This window comes from Ranitomeya imitator, chromosome 3 (assembly GCF_032444005.1).
Source record: "Ranitomeya imitator isolate aRanImi1 chromosome 3, aRanImi1.pri, whole genome shotgun sequence".
In the NCBI taxonomy this organism is placed as follows: Eukaryota; Metazoa; Chordata; class Amphibia; order Anura; family Dendrobatidae; genus Ranitomeya; species Ranitomeya imitator.
Window position 1 is genome coordinate 28,467,732 of NC_091284.1, and position 17,887 is coordinate 28,485,618.

General features: G+C 42.0%; 1 long non-coding RNA gene across 1 annotated transcript; it reads right to left on the reverse strand.

Moving 5' to 3' along the window:
- Nucleotides 1-3,135: 3,135 nt before the first annotated feature.
- LOC138672553 (uncharacterized) lies at nt 3,136-15,973 on the reverse strand. The gene is made up of 3 exons (XR_011319745.1): nt 15,854-15,973; nt 8,104-8,141; nt 3,136-6,550 (listed from the first exon to the last, which is right to left on the reverse strand). It is a non-coding gene; the product is annotated as an uncharacterized lncRNA (long non-coding RNA).
- Between the last annotated feature and the right edge of the window lie 1,914 nt (nt 15,974-17,887).

The following is a 17,887-nucleotide window of genomic DNA, read 5'->3' on the forward strand; positions in this document are numbered from 1 at the left end:
TACACAGAGAGTTATGTGGACTACTTCTGTCTCTCCATCAGGCATGGTATAGCAAAGTATATGGAGAAACTCATAAATATACAAAAATGAGAAATAAACTGGAGAGTCAATAAGCACAGTAGGGTCTTATCTGAGCATAAAGTGAGAGCGAATAAGCAAAGGATGTTGTATTAAGAGATAAATCCTCACATCAGATTTAGGGTTCGTTTAGAGGGACTGACCGGCGGCATGATACGACCACTGATCGGTAAACTTTTACAGATAGGTGGTTGTGTAAATGCCCAGGTAGACCAAAGCATACGATGTGTGAGCTGTACAAGGCTGCCATAGTTCTCGGCAGCGCAAGTGTTCTTTGCACAGAATAATGTGCTGCCGATAACTATGACCTTTTTGCTGTGCTTAAAAGATCATTTCACGAGACGAACAAGCATTTTGTTTTTTCATTGTGTGATCATCAGCAACCTGTTTACATGGTCAAAAAAATCATGAAACAACTTTTGTACACAATTATCTTGCAGTGTAAATGCCCCTTTTGTCTTTCGTAGTGTCATAGATAGTGATAACTTTGTGTTCCCAGACCCTTCTTTCTCTATGATTTGCAGAAGCCTTTTAACCCCTTTCTGACATTAGATGTACTATCCCGTCGAGGTGACCTGGGCCCATATGACCATCGACGGGATAGTATGTCATATGCGATCAGCCGCGCTTACGGGATAGTGTGGATGATTGCGGCCATGTATCAGCTGATTATCAAAGCTGACATCCGGCACTATGTGCCAGGAGCGGTCACGGACCGCTCCCGGCACTTTTACCCCCGGAACACTGCGATCAAACATGATTGCAGCGTTCCGGTGGCATAGGGAAGCATCGCACAGGGAGGGGGCTCCCTGCGTGCTTCCCTGAGATCTGAGCATCTCCTACTGTCTCCTCCCTGCAGGCCCTCGGATCCAAGATGGCCACATGGTCCTTCCACGTCCTGCAGGGAGGTGGCTTGTCAGTGCCTGCTGAGAGCAGGCGCCGGCAAGCCTCCAGCACTGCCTGTCAGATCGCTGATCTGACACAGTGCTCTGCAAGGTGTCAGATCAGCGATCTGACTTTATATAGTGATGTCCCACCCTGGGACAATGAAATAAATAAATAATAGAAATGTTAAAAAAAATATTACACTGTGTAAAAATATTTTTTTTAAATTCCTAAATAAAGAAAAAAAATAAAATATTGCTCCAATAAATACATTTCTGTGTGTAAATAACAAAAGAAATTCATGAATTGCTGGTTTTTGCTCATTCTGCCTCACAAAAATCGGAATAAAAAGCGATCAAAAAATTAATGTGACCAAATATGGTATCAATAAAAACGTCAACTCGTCCCGCAAAAAACAAGACCTCACATGACTCTGTGGACCAAAATATGGAAATATTATAGCTCTCAAGATGTGGAGACGCAAAAACTATTTTTTGCAATAAAAAGCATCTTTTAGTGTGTGACAGCTGCCAATCATAAAAACCCGCTATAAAAACCCGCTATAAATAGTAAATCAACCCCCCCCAATCATCCCCTTAGTTAGGGAAAAATAATAACATGAAAAAAATGTATTTATTTCCATTTTCCCATTAGGGTTAGGGTTGGGGCTAAAGTTAGGGTTGGGGCTAAAGTTAGGGTTAGGGTTGGGGCTAAAGTTAGGGTTAGGGGTGTGTCAGGGTTAGGGGTGTGGTTAGGGTTATGGTTGGGATTAGGATTAGGAGTGTGTTGGGGTTAGTGGTGTGGTTAGGGCTGGGGTTAGAATTGGGGGGTTTCTACTGTTTAGGCACATCAGGGGCTCTGCAAATGCAATGTGATGCCTGCAGACCATTCCATCAGTCTGCATTCCAAAACACCACTTCTTCCGTTCCGAGCTCTGCCACGCGCCAAAACAGTAGTTTTCTCCCACATATGGGGTATCAGCGTACTCAGGACAAATTGCACAACAACTTTCGGTGTCCAATTTCTCCAGATACCCTTGGGAAAAAAACAAAACTGGGGGCTAAAAGATTATTTTTGTGGGAAAAAAAGGATTTTTTTAATTTTCACGGCTCTACATTATAAACTTTAGTGAAACAATTGGGGGTTCAAAGTGCACAGCACACAACTACATAAGTTCCTTAGGTGGTCTAGTTTCCAAAATGGGGTCACTTGAGGGGGGTTTCCACTGTTTATACGCATCAGGGGCTCTCCAAACGCAACATGGCATCCGATCTCAATTCCAGTCAATTTTGCATTGAAAAGTCAAATGGCGCTCCTTCCCTTCTGAGCTTTGCCATGCGCCCAAACAGTGGTTTACCCCCCACATATGGAGTATCGGCGTACTCAGGACAACTTGCACAACAACCTTTGGGGTCCAATGTCTCCTGTTACCCTTGGTAAAATAAAACAAATTGGATCTGAAGTAATTTTTTTGAGAAAAAAAGTTAAATGTTCATTTTTTAAAACATTCTAAAAATTCCTGTGAAGCATCTGAATGGTTAATCAACTTCTTAAATGTGGTTTTGAGCACCTTGAGGGTTGCAGTTTTTAGAATGGTGTAACGTTTTGGTATTTTCTATCATATAGTCCCCTCAAGGTGACTTCAAATGTGATGTGGTCCCTAAAAAAAAAAATGGTGTTGTAAAAATGAGAAATCGCTGGTCAACTTTTAACCCTTATAACTCCCTAGCAAAAATATTTTGGTTCCAAAATTGTGCTGACGTAAAGTAGACATGTGGGAAATGTTACTTATTAAGTATTTTGTGTAACATATCTCTGTCATTTAAGGGCATGAAAATTCAAAGTTGGAAAGCTGCCAAATTTCCATTTTTTTTCACAAATAAACGAAGTAATATAAAAGAAATGTTACCACGGTCATGAAGTACAATATGTCACGAGAAAACAATGTCAGAATCACCGGGATCCGTTGAAGCGTTCCAGAGTTATAACCTCATAAAGAGACAGTGGTCAGAATTATAAAAATTGGCCCGGTCATTAACGTGCAAACCACCCTCGGGGTAAAGGGGTTAATATGACATCTTCAATATGGTTTTAGGTTGTGTCCTGTTGTAATAATTATGTAGGTACTAAGGAATCGGATAGCGTGGGCTAAAACCAGTCCGAGAGGAAAGCTGCAGCAAAAAGATGTATTTAAACAAAACGGAAATGCAAACAGAACTAACACAGATATTCCTGCAATTGTAACGAGATGCTCAGCACAATATGGTAATCACAGCACACCGAATAGCGGGGCACGAACACTAGTATGAACCAGTCCAGCAAGGATATGACGCGATATCGAACAAGACACTTAAACGAGGAAGTCCAGTAGGTTATTAGTGCGAATGCACGCAGTAATTAAACGTGGGAATCCAGCAGAATGGGGGAATGCACACAGAACTTATATGAGGAAGTCCACAAAACTTGATCACACGGGCGCACAGTACTTGTTTGTGGAAGTTCAATAATACACAGATGGTGCGTTGTGAGAATGAAGTCCTGGGAAAGAGAGGATGAGGGGAGAAAGAGGGAGAGCGCTATCTAAGCGTAGCAGATGAGTAAATCTTTCTTGGTGAGAAAAGCACAACTTGAATCTTGCTCACCTGCTGTGGTTGTGCAAAGAGGCAGAACACTGGGAAAAGTTTTGCAAACAAGGATGATCCTTCCACTGGTGTGCTGCCCCGTCACAGCAGTTCCAGAGGCGAGAGGCAGCACTCATGACAACTCCGGTCAGGATCCAGGAGCACACGGAAGATGGATGGCAGCTGAACGTGGCGAGGGGGACCACTGAGTAATGAGCAGCAGAAGCAGGGAGTTCACCAGCAAACAGGCAGAAGCTCAGGAGCCAACAGCACAAAATACTCAGGCACAGGAGAACATGTGAGCCGGACTTAAATAATCAAACAGACAGGAAGTTCCATGACAGGGCGAGATCCAAGACTCCATCTTGGATCAGGGCGAACAGGCACAAGGGAAGTCTGGAATTCTTACACCTGTACAGTGGGATCTGTATCCTGTCTGTGGTCCTTACATGAGTGCAGGTTGTGCTGCCCCTCACAGCAGTTCCAGAGGTGAGAGGAGCACTCAAGACAACCCCAGTCAGGATCCAGGAACACATGGAAGATGGATGGCAGCTGAACGTGGCGAGGGAGACCACCAATTAATGAGCAGCAGATGCAGGGAGTTTACCAGCAAACAGGCAGAAGCTCAGGAGCCAACAGCACAAAATACTCAGGCACAGGAGAACACATGAGCCGGACTTAAATAATCGGGACAGACAGGAAGTTCCATGACAGGGTGAGATCCAAGAGTCCATCTTGGATCAGGGCAAACAGGCACAAGGAAAGTCTGGAATCCTTACACCTGTCCAGTGGGATCTGTATCCTGTCTGTGGTCCTTACATGAGTGCAGGTTGTACGGCTCCTCACATTCCAAGAATACGTTCTTCTTGGTGTATCAGAGGGAATTGAGCTTTTGATCACGATCTTTCTTCCATTTGGAGGTTGTCTGTAGCATCACAAGGGAAGGTTTTGAATATTGGTTTTAGTCGGTGATCCAATTGTAGAATATGGGGACGTTTCCTAGCTGTTTTTCTCAATACCTCTAGCTTACGGCCATTGGTCACTACCAGAGGGACCCAATTGTTCCTTCTTTTTCTCTACAAAGTATATTGAAGCTGATTGATTTCTGAGCTTCTGGGTGGCACTGATGATCTGATCATCAAGAGAGGTGTCCTTGTAGGAGTCAAGTGTTCATTCCTGTCCGTTGGGCTGGAACAGATACAATTACATCTGATGGTTACAGATGATTAGCTTTTTAATGGGGGTGGAAGCCGTCCCATCTGAGGTATGGAGGCCGGTCAATAGATTCAAGATACCAAGATTTCTGTATCGAACTGGTTTTAATTTTTATGGTGGTGTCCAGAAAGTTGATTTATGTATATGAGTGGTCCAACTGGATCTCAGAGAAATTCCCCAAAGGTAAAGGAAGCCCCCCACATATATTGACTGTGAGTAAAGATGAAAGTCACAAACGCAGAAATGAAACAGGTTTCAGCAAAGGGAGGCCAGACTTACTAAATAGACAGAGGATAGGAAAGGTAACTTTGCGATCAGCACAAAAACCTACAAAAGACCACGCAGAGTGTGCAAAAAAGACCTCCGCACCGACTCACGGTGCGGAGGGGCCACTCTGCATCCCAGAGCTTCCAGCTAGCAAGACAAAATCATGATAACCAGCTGGACAAGAAAACAGTGAACAAATAATGACTATCAGGAACTTAGCTTCTGCAGGAGAAGGCAGGTCACCAGAGAGATCCAGGAGCGAACTGAACAAATGCAAAAACATTGACAGCTGGCATGGAGTAACGATCTGAGCGGAGTTAAATAGAGCAGCCAACCAAAGGATAAACCACGTCACCTGTGTAAGGAACCTCAGAAGCCGCAGCTTCACTCATAGCCACCAGAGGGAGCCCATAGACAGAACTCGCCGAAGTACCATTCACGACCACAGGAGGGAGTTCGACAACAGAATTCACAACAGGGTGCATTATAGTAAATAAAGTCTGCCTATGGGGGCTGCATTATACTATGTAGAGTCTGCCTATGGGAGGTGCATTATAGTATATAGAGTCTGCCTATGGGGGCTACATTATACTCTATAGAGTCTGCCTATGGGGTTGCATTATAGTATATAGAGTCTGCCTATGGGGGTACATTATAGTATATAGAATCTGCCTATGGGGGATGCATTATAGTATATAGGAAAAGACGGGGAAAGCGAACAACTCCATCAGAAATAACCTCATCTGTAAGTCACCATCTGTAACTGTACTGTAATCTCTTATATGTTCGGCAGGGCTGGACTGTCACCATATGGCGGTAATATCCATGTTGGCCTTTGTATAGAGATTATTTACAGTAACATCGCAGTCATCTGCTGAGGTTCTCCTCGATTATTAGGGTGCGATACCCATTTGTAATCAAGCTTACCTGGTTAGGGGCCCACTCAGAAGTTTCACCCCCCCCCCCCCCGAACCAAAACTCTAGCTACGCCTCTGCGTACTTGGGTGCTGTTTTGGGGACCATAGTAGTTCCGGTGCATTTTAGATTTAGCTCCTCACTGAAAGGGAACAAATTATACATGATGATACATCCTGTGAGTTGTAATACAGACTCAGAAGGAATCCGATTGGCTTCACAAACATCAGGCGGGTGACTCGTCCATCTTCATGTGGGATGCTAGAATGCAGGGATTTCCCATCCATGGTGGAGATTATGGCATCCTAGGAGATCCTTCTGTTCAGAGGGGCTGGTCACTTATTTGTTTCTAGATAGATTAAACAGATTAGCATATTGATTCTTCATTAATGGAGTCTTGTTCTTGTGGTGACTCCTGCATCAGTTCATCGTCCCACGTGTCCAAATCTTCACAAATCATATCGAAGGACTCTGTCGGTGGATCTCCATCCATAGGTTGGGGTGACGTCTCAATGAGATTATTTTTACTGGACACTTGCAGCTCTTTTTGAGGGGGGCACATAATTTACCTGCAAAATAGTTGTCAACATTTAATCGGTTGTTGCATACAGTTCAGCGTATGGTACTGTCGTATAACTGACACACAGTTCTAGGCAACCTGAGAGACCACCACCGGCAGAAGACTAACTATACAGATGTGACCACCCTTAACTCTCCACTAATGTCTTGCTGCACAAATCCAATACATTATCGTGACACATTAGTAAAAACAATGAAAGGCTGCAATACACAATATAAGCACTGTGTTATATGACAGAGCCCACATTTTTTCTGACAGATGATGGCAGTGATACTCAACCATCATGTGCTTCAACAGCCACTGGAGGGGCACGCCATTCTATTGGAACTGAGTGAACGCGAGGCGCCAATGGGATGCCATGATGACCAGGGTTCTCATGAAGACATTTGTGCCTCTCATGACGGTAATCCTATTTACGACTTGTCTGACAAGGGGGTGTGTCCTTGCAGAAAATGGGAGTGGCTTAGCAGGAAAAAGTAGCTGGCGTTCAAACTGTGGTACTGCTGTATCAGATGATCACAGGTTCCAGTCCCCTAAGGGGACTAACAAATACAGTAAAAAGTGAAAAAGTGTTTTGAAACATCTGAAAAAATAAAAAAATATATTAAAAGTTCAAATCATCCCCCTTTACCCACACTAAAAAATTAAGAAATAAAACAAAAATAAAAAGTATACATATTTGGTATCGCTGCGTTTGTAAGAGTCTGATCTAGCAAAATATAAAATAACTTAATTTGGGCAGTAAACGGCATAACGAGAAAAAAAAAATCAAAATGTTAGAATTACGTTTTTTGGCCACAATGACAATACAAAAAAAATGTAGTAACAAGCAATCAAAACATTGTACCTAACCCTAAGTAATGTCAATAAAAATATTGGCGAGGGGTTACAAAACGATCCCTCACACGGGACCATATCCCAAAAATTAAAAATGTTACAGGTCTCGTAAAATGGCAAGAAAGCAAAATTTTTTTTTTTTTATTTCAGATTTTTTTTCACCACGTAAATAAAACAAAAATTACACGTTTAATATCTGTGTACTCGTACTGACCTGGAGAATCATATTGCCATATCGTTTATATCATAAAATGAATGCTGTAAATTAAAAAAAAAAAACTAAAAAAGGTTGCCGAATTTTGCTTTTTTTGCAATTTTGCCACACTTGGGATTTTATTCCCTCCATTCCAGTACATCACATGATAAAATGAATGGTGTCATTGAAAAGTACAACTTGTCTTGTAAAAAAATGTACCGCCACGTGGCTATGTGGACGAAAAAATAAAAAAAAGTTATAGAGAGGAATAAATGGAAATGAGAGAAAAAAAAAGGAAAAATAGCCCGGTCCTAAAGGGGTGAAGATCTCGTCTTTTCGGACCATTTCGGAAGGTATTGAACCAAGAGAAAAGGTAAGGAAGGAAACATCAGCGTGAACTGTGACAGGTCAGGTGACATAAAAAGATGCACAAATTTATAGGGAGCTTCTTAAGGAAATCTAGGAAATCGTTATAATTGATAGATTGGGAAATATTCCCCCGTCCTTACCTCGCAAGGAATTAATTTGTTGTTCAATTCTGTCTTTCCTGCAAAATAAAAATTAGACCACAATTAGGTTGCTCAAAAGACGACATTAAGCCATATTTATAAAAACGGTCTTATTTTAGACAGCGAAAATCTAGACTAGACTGTCAAAAAATGCTGCAGACTTATCACAGCGGATCAGGCTCTTGTAAGAGCGTCTAGTTGGCTTTCTTTGGGCCAAAAATACGCAATCTTTGCTCATTTTTTGCACGTTATCACGCGTTGGTCTTTGCCTTTTTTCCTGCTAAGACACTCCCATTTTCTACAAGGACACGCCCCCTTGTCAGACAAGTCGTAAAATGTGTCTAACACTAAACAAATATGTTGCGAGTCGCAAAAGACAACTTTATGGTGCAAACTAAGCCAGAAATCTGGCGCATTTGTCTTGTTAAATCACCCACAACGTCTTTACATTTTTTCTTAAAACGTTCAAGTCTGAGCTTTCAGCAATTTACAAATCTTATGAGAACATGTTAGAAAATTTTACGGTTCAGAAATTCTCTAAACATTCAAAAAATTGTCCGGGGACAATAATATTAGTGACCATTAGAAGAAATTAGTAAAAAGATTGTAAAAGAAAAAATGATTTTGCTATAATTTTCCCCTAAAGTTTTAGATTTTGACGAAACAATTTTTTGTGGGATTCAATTTGTGTGAATTCTAGGTGGATGCCATTATGTTTGATTCTGAGGGCTGAGAAGGTATTACCCCAACAAATTCTTGCACTTGCCTCTCATTGGCCCTCCTACATACTGATCAACTCCTTTTTGTCCTTCTTCTCCTTCTAAGTCTTTGGTCATGCATCTTCGATGATTAGACCCCATGTGGTCATGTCTGGTCGGAATTGATGACCATGTGACAACGACAGGTGAAGTCAAAGTCAGTGCCTGCCCGGTGGTCAGGAAGAAGAAAGCTGAGGAGGTGCTGATTGCAAAACAAGGTGTAGGAGGGACAGCAGCGTAACAAGTTTGGGATGGGCCAAAAAAGTGGTGAAGTTAAGACATTTTTTCTTACCCAGCTGATAAAATTTGACCCAAATTTTTTTCCGGTGACAAAAAAAATCTCTCCTTCCTTGGCTGAGTGAATCTTCCCAATTCAAATTTTGAGAGATTCGGTGGACTCCATTTGCCGAATGATCACACAATGTCAGTGTCTGAAATGTATTTGGCCGATAGGCTGGTCAAGAAACAGATCCAAGAATGATCCATTGTTGAAAGAATAGTCCCAGAAAGATCGATCATTCTTCACCCGGTGTCATTGAACATTTATGGCCAGGTTGAATAATTAATGGTCAATGTGGATCAAAACTGTGTCAACGTAAGGAGCGTTCACTGAGCGATTGTTGGTCAAGGATTCAGCCACTTTTATCTCGTGTGTGTGGTCAAGTTTAGCAACTCGGAGAACCGCTCTTCTAGTAGAAAAGGTTGTGGAAAAACAAATGTGGTAAACCAAAAGTCATCAAGATCACCACAAAGGGTATGGAGAGGAGGGGGATGCAGCTGCAGTTTCTGAGACTGCATACTGTGATAGGGGAGGAGAAGCTGTAGGGGGAGATTATTATTATTATTTATTTATATAGCACCATTGATTCCATGGTGCTGTCCATGAGAAGGGGTTACATACAATTTACAGATATCACTTACAGTAAACAAATTAACAATGATAAACTGATACAGAGGGGCGAGGACCCTGCCCTTGTGGGCTTACATTCTACAGGATTATGGGGAAGGAGACAGTAGGTTGGGGGTTGCAGGAGCTCCGGTGTTGGTGAGGCGGTAGCTCCGGTGTTGGTGAGGCGGTAGCTCCGATGTTGGTGAGGCGGTAGCTCCGGTGTTGGTGAGGCGGTAGCTTCGATAGTGATGAGGCAGCAGCGGTGTCAGTGCAGGCTGTAGGCTTTCCTGAAGAGGTGGGTTTTTAGGTTCCGTCTGAAGGATCAAAATGTGGGGGATAACTGGACGTGTTGGGGCAGAGAATTCCAGAGGATGGGGGATATTCGGGAGAAGTCTTGGAGGCGATTGGATGAGGAGCGAATAAGTGTGGAGGAGAGAAGGAGGTCTTGGGAGGACCGGAGATCACGTGAGGGAAGATATCGAGAGATTAGTTCAGAGATATACGGAGGAGACAGGTTATGGATGGCTTTGTAGGTCAGTATTAGTAATTTGAACTGGATACGCTGAGGGAACGGGAGCCAGTGAAAAGATTTGCAGAGGGGGGAAGCGGAGGAGTAGCGAGGAGAGAGATGGATTAGTCGGGCAGCAGAATTAAGGATGGACTGGAGAGGTGCAAGGGTGTTAGCAGGGAGGCCACAGAAAAGGATGTTGCAGTAGTCAAGGCGGGAGATGATGAGGATATGCACAAGCATTTTAGTAGATTGACGGTTGAGGAAAGGACGGATTCTGGAGATATTTTTGAGCTGGAGGCAACAGAAGGTGGAAAGAGCGTGGATGTGCAGTTTGAAGGACAGGGCAGAGTCAAAGGTTACTCCGAGGCAGCGGACTTCCGGTACAGGGGAAAGCATGATGCGATTATCTCAGTGATCTTACATCACACCAGTGATGGATAGAAGTACATCCACCTCTCAGAGGGAAGGAATGAGGCCCTATACCTGTAGGTTACACACAGCATGTTTGCATCTAAGTAATACAGAATCTGAATCTGCGATCTGCAAATTACGCAACCGAATAAAGAAATTTAATGCAAAAAGAATTTAGATTCTGAATGTCGAAAATGGGAAGGAAATTACAAAGAAAAGTACCAAGAAATGTTTGTATTTCAACGGAAGAAACAAGAAACGATAACAAAGGTCAAACAGTACAGAACATTGAGAATATGGAATTTCCCGAACCACTGACATATCTACAGTGGCATGTAAAAGTTTGGGCACCCATGGTCAAACAGTTAAGCAAGTTGAAGATGAAATGATCTCTAAAAGGCATAAAGTTAAAGATAACACATGTTTGTATTTTAGGAGAAAACAAAATATATTGTAATTTTTTACATTTTAAAATTTTAAAAAAGGTACATGGGTTGGTGCAAAAGTTTGGGCACCCTCGGAGATTTGAGTGCTCAGATAACTTTCACCGAGGTTTCAGACCTTAATTAGCCTGTTCGGGTTATGGCTTGTTCACTATCATCATTAGAAAAGGTCAGATGATGAAAATTTCCAGCTTTATAAAAACCCAGCTTCCTCTAACCTTGTGTAAAATAAACAGCAGCCATGGGTTCTTCTAAGCAGCTGCCTAGCATTCTGAAAATGAAAATGGTGGAGGACCACAAAGCAGGAGAAGGCTATAAGATAGCAAAGCGTCAATTGCCCTTTTCTCAGTTCGAAATGTAAATAAGAAATGGCAGTTAACAGGAACAGTAGAGGTCAAGAGATATGGTCTAGAAGACCAAGCAAGATTTCAGCTAGAGCTGATCGTAGGATTGCTAGAGAGTCAAATCAGAACCCCCGCATGACTGCAAAAGACCTTCAGAAAAATTTATCAGACTCTGGAGTTGTGGTACATTGTTCTACTGTTCAGAGAACACCTACACAAATATAGCCTTCATTGAAGAGTCATCAGAAGAAAATCTCTCCTGCGTCCTCCGCATAAAATTCAGCTTCAGAAGTATGAAAAGAAAATCTAAACAAGCCTGATACATTTAGGAAACAAGTCCTTTGGACAGTGAGGTTAAAATAGATCTTTTTGGTCACAATGATGAAAGGTATGTGTGGAGAAAAAAGGGCACAGAACTTCAGGAAAAGAACATCTCGCCAACCATTAAGCATGACGGTGGATCAATCATGCTGTGGGGTTGTGTTGCAGCCAATGGCACGGGGAACATTTCACATGTAGAAGAAAGCATGGATTCAATGAAATTTTAACAAATTCTTGATGCAAACGTAACACTATCTGTAAAAAAGCTGAAGGTGAAAAGAGGAAGAGGATGGCTTCTACGAATGGATAATGATCCTAAACACACGTCACAATCCACAATAGATGACCTCAAAAGGCGCAAGCTGAAGGTTTCACAATGGCCCTCACAGTCCTCTGATCTGAACATCATTGAAAATCTGTGGCTTGACCTCAAAATAGCAGAAGATGCAAGAGGACCCAAGAATCTCACAGAACTGGAGGAATTCTCCAAGGAGGAATGGATAAAAATCCCTCAAACAAGAATTGAAAGACTCTTGTCTTGCTACAAAAAGTGTTTTCAAGCTGTCATGATGCAAAAGTGAGTGATACTAGGTTCTAACCATGCAGGGTGCCCAAACTTTTGCATCACTTTCCTTTTTGTAATTATTTCAATGTAAAAGATGAAAATATTTTTATTGGTCTAAAATACAAAGGAAATGTGTCATCTGTAATTTTGGGCCTTTAACCCCTTTCTGACCTCAGAAGGGATAGTACGTCCGAGGTCAGAAGCCCCGCTTTGATGCAGGGCTCCGCGGTGAGCCCGCATCAAAGCCGGGACATGTCAGCTGTTTTGAACAGCTGACATGTGACCGTAATAGGCGCGGGCAGAATCGCGATCTGCCCGCACCTATTAACTAGTTAAATGCTGCTGTCAAACGCAGACAGCAGCATTTAACTACCGCTTCCGGCCGGGCGGCCGGAAATGACGTCATCACCGACCCCGTCACATGATCGGCGATGCGTCAGGATGGTAACCATAGAGGTCCTAGAGACCTCTATGGTTACTGATCACCGGTGGCTGTGAGCGCCACCCTGTGGTCGGCGCTCACAGCACACCTCCATTTCTGCTACATAGCAGCGATCAGCAGATCGCTGCTATGTAGCAGAGCCGATCGCGTTGTGCCTGCTTCTAGCCTCTCATGGAGGCTATTGAAGCATGGCAAAAGTGAAAAAAAAAGTTAAAAAAAATGTGAAAAAAATAAAAAAATATAAAAGTTTAAATCACCCCCTTTCGCCCCAATCAAAATAAATCAATAAAAAAAATATCAAATCTACACATATTTGGTATCGCCACGCTCAGAATCGCCCGATCTATGAATTAAAAAAAAGCATTAACCTGATCGCTAAACGGCGTAGCGAGAAAAAAATTTGAAACGCCAGAATTACGTTTTTTAGGTCCCCGCGACATTGCATTAAAATGCAATAACGGGCGATCAAAAGAACGTATCTGCACCAAAATGCTATCATTAAAAACGTCATCTCGGCACGCAAAAAATAAGCCCTCAACCGACCCCAGATCACGAAAAATGGAGACGCTACGAGTATCGGAAAATGGCGCAATTTTTTTTTTTTTTAGCAAAGTTTGGAATTTTTTTTCACCACTTAGATAAAAAATAACCTAGTGATGTTAGGTATCTATGAACTCGTAATGACCTGGAGAATCATAATGGCAGGTCAGTTTTAGCATTTAGTGAACCTAGCAAAAAAGCCAAACAAAAAACAAGTGTGGGACTGCACTTTTTTTGCAATTTCACCGCACTTGGAATTTTTTTCCCGTTTTCTAGTACACGACATGCTAAAACCAATGATGTTGTTCAAAAGTACAACTCGTCCCGCAAAAAATAAGCCCTCACATGACCATATTGACGGAAAAATAAAAAGTTATGGCTCTGGGAAGGAGGGGAGCTAAAAACGAACACGGAAAAACGAAAAATCCCAAGGTCATGAAGGGGTTAAGAGATCATTTCATCTTCAACTCACATAACTGTTCACAATAACAGTAAATTTGACCATGGGTGCACAAACTTTTGCATGCCACAGTACCTTTCTAATTTTTATTTATTTATTTTACTCACTTATATAGCACTAACATATTCCACAGCGCTTTACAGACATCATCATCACTCTCCCCGTTGGGGCTCACAATCTAGATTCCCTATCAGTCTTTGGAATGTGGGAGGTAACCGGAGTGCCCAGAGGAAACCCACCCAAACACGGGGAGAACAGACAAACTCCTTGCAGATGTTGTTCTTGGTGGGATTTGAACCAAGGACTCCAGCACTGCAAGGCTGCAGTGCTATCCACTGAGCCACCGTACAGCACTAACCACTGAGCCACCATACAGTGCTAACCACTGAGCCACCGTACATTGCTAACCACTGAACCACCATACAGTGCTAACCACTGAGCCACCATACAGTGCTAACTACTGGGTCACCATACAGTGCTAACCACTGAGCCACTGTACAATGCTAACCACTGAGCCACCATACAGTGCTAACCACTGAGCCACCATATAGTGCTAACCACTGAACCACCATACAGTGCTAACCACTGAGCCACCATACAGTGCTAACCACTGAGCCACCATATAGTGCTAACCACTGAACCACCATACAGTGCTAACCACTGAGCCACCGTACAGTGCTAACCACTGAGCCACTGTACAATGCTAACCACTGAGTCACTGTACAATGCTAACCACTGAGCCACCATACAGTGCTAACGACTGAGCCACCATACAGTGATAACCACTGAGCCACCATATAGTGCTAACCACTGAGCCATTGTACTATGTATCTACAACCCCTGGCAAAAATTATGGAATCACCGAGGATGTTCATTCAGTTGTTTAATTTTGTAGAAAAAAAGCAGATCACAGACCTGGCACAAAACTAAAGTAATTTCAAATGGCAACTTTCTGGGTTTAAGAAACACTAAAAGAAATCAAGAGCAAAAAATGTGCATCAGTAATGGTTACTTTTTTAACCAAGCATAGGGAAAAAATGATGGAATCACTCAATTCTGAGGAAAAAATTATGGAATCACTCTGCAAATTTTCATTCCCAAAAATAACACCTGCATCAAATTAGATCTGCTTGTTAGTCTGCATCTAAAAAGCAGTGATTACACCATGGAGAGCTGTCGCACCACGTGGACTGACATGAATTATGGCTCCAACACGTAAGATGTCAATTGAAACAAAGGAGAGGATTATCAAACTCTTAAAAGAGGGTAAATCATCACGCAATGTTGCAAAAGATGTTGGTTGTTCACAGTCAGCTGTGTCTAAAATCTGGACCAAATACAAACAACATGGGAAGGTTGTTAAAGGCAAACATACTGGTAGACCAAGGAAGACATCAAAGCGTCAAGACCGGAAACTTAAAGTATTATGTCTCCAAAACAGGAAATGCGCAACAAAACAAATGAGGAACGAATGGGAGGAAACTGGAGTCAACGTCTGTGACCGAACTGTAAGAAACCGCCTAAAGGAAATGGGATTTACATACAGAAAAGCTAAACGAAAGCCATCATTAACACCTAAACAGAAAAAAACAAGGTTACAATGGGCTAAGGAAAAGCAATCGTGGACTGTGGATGACTGGATGAAAGTCATATTCAGTGATGAATCAAGAATCTGCATTGGGCAAGGTGATGATGCTGGAACTTTTATTGGTGCCGTTCCAATAAGATTTATAAAGATGACTGCCTGAAGAGAACATGCAGATTTCCACAGTCATTGATGATATGGGGCTGCATGTCAGGTAAAGGCACCGGGGAGATGGCTGTCATTACATCTTCAATAAATGCACAAGTTTATGTTGATATTTTGGACACTTTTCTTATCCCATCAATTGAAAGGATGTTTGGGGAAGATGAAATCATTTTTCAAGATGATAATGCATCCTGCCATAGAGCAAAAACTGTGCAAACATTCATGGAAAAAAAGACACATAAGGTCAATGTCATGGCCGGCAAATAGTCCGGATCTCAATCCAATTGAAAATTGATCAGTGATCACAGGGATTTACCTTTCACTTGGTGCAGAATGCAATAAATCCCCACATAGAACACAACCGTCATCCACAGCCGAAGCGCTATAGAGAAGTACGTGATCCATGTTTTACTTCTGTCCCCAATTACACGCGCTGATGGCAAAAAAACAAAAGAAGTGATTAAGTTCAAATGTCCCTGTTATATGATTAGTCTAAAGAGGAAGCGCTTCAGTGTAAAGCATGGAGGAAGAGAAACAAACCCAAGTTTGTGATGAGAAAGGACATGGATTTGAGACTGCCGTAGACTCCCAATAGACAACGCAGCTAAGCTGGAGTCACTGATCAGAGCTGGGCCCTAGTGGAGGATGATGGAAAAGCAGCCAAAATTGGGGCTTCCAGAACCCATCTCCGTTCTGATCTTTTAGTAAAATCACTAGAGAACTTGCTGTTCAGCAGATGTGTGTATATACATATATATAATTCTATTTTTATATTGTTAAATAATTATTTTTTCCTTGATCTTTCCAGATTTTAAAAGAATAATCTATATATATAATTGTCTAAGGTCCATTTCCGTCTGTTTGTCTGTAATGGAAATCCCGCATCGCTGATTGGTCGCGCCCGGCCAGCCGAGACCAATCAGCGACAGGCTTTACTATTGATGCTGCCTATGCAGCATCAATAGTAAAAAGATATAATGTTAAAAATAATTAAAAAATAAAAAATCGTGCTATTCTCACCTTCCTGCGGCCCCCGAAGCCTTCCCCATCCTCGCGATGCTCTCGGCAGCTCCGTTCCCAGTAATGCTTTGCGAAATGACCCCAGATGACGTAGGATCACGCGAGATCGCTACGTCATCACGGGTTATTGCCGCAAAGCATCACTGGGAATGGACCTGACGAGAGCATCACTAACTCCTGGGCTGGATCCGGGGGCCGCCGGAAGGTGAGTATATATTTTCATTATTTTTTTTTTTAACAGGGATATGGTGCCCACACTGCTATATACTATGTGGGCTGTGCTATATACTCCATGACTGTACTATATACTCCGTGGCTGTGCTATATTCTATGTAGCTGCGCTATATGCTATGTCGCTGTGCTATATACTACGTGGGCTGTTATATGCTACGTGGGCTGTGTTATATACTATGTGGCTGTGTTATATTCTACAAGACTGTGCTATATACTACGTGGCTGTGTTATACACTACGTGGCTGTGCTATGTACTACGTGGCTGTGCTATATGCTACGTGGCTGTGCTATATATTACCTGGCTGTGCTATATATTACCTGGCTGTGTTATATACTACGTGGCTGTGCTATATACTACATTGGCTGTTATATGCTACGTGGCTGTGCTATATGCTATGTGGCTGAGTTATATGCTATGTGGGCTGTGATATATGCTACGTGGGCTGTGTTATATATTATGTGGGCTGTGTTATATACTACGTGGCTGTACTATATACTACGTGGCCGGTGCTATATGCTACATGGGCTGTGCTATATGCTACGTGGGCTGTTATATGCTACATTTACGTTTACTGAACAAGCTCTGTCATACATATTCTAGAATACCCGATGCGTTAGAATTGGGCCACCATCTAGTATTATTATAAATATTAAAAAATAATATACTCAGGATTAATCACTTCTTAAAGCTGTAGAGACATCATTGTTGTATTAACCTCTAGACCTCTAATGGTGAAAGTGAATAATTCCCATTCCTACAATGTGTGGCTTGCATCCGTTTTTGCAGATACTTTCTTCTTTTTTTCTGATAAAGGCTCACATCAATCGCCTGCTGTAAAGTCCCATCATCATATATTGGTTCCCATATGACAAAAACCCCACCCAGTCCATCCTGTTTACATTGTAGTGCATGTTACATTGATTTGAGCCAATAATAACCTCAACTCCTTAAATAAGATTGGAAATTTTATTTTCTTTTACATATCACTATCTGTATTATATTATAAAAACTGCAATTTGTAATTTTCACACTGGTCACTGGGTTTTATTTAGACTCTTAACGTTTTGTTATTTCAGGAGATGACACATGTACATT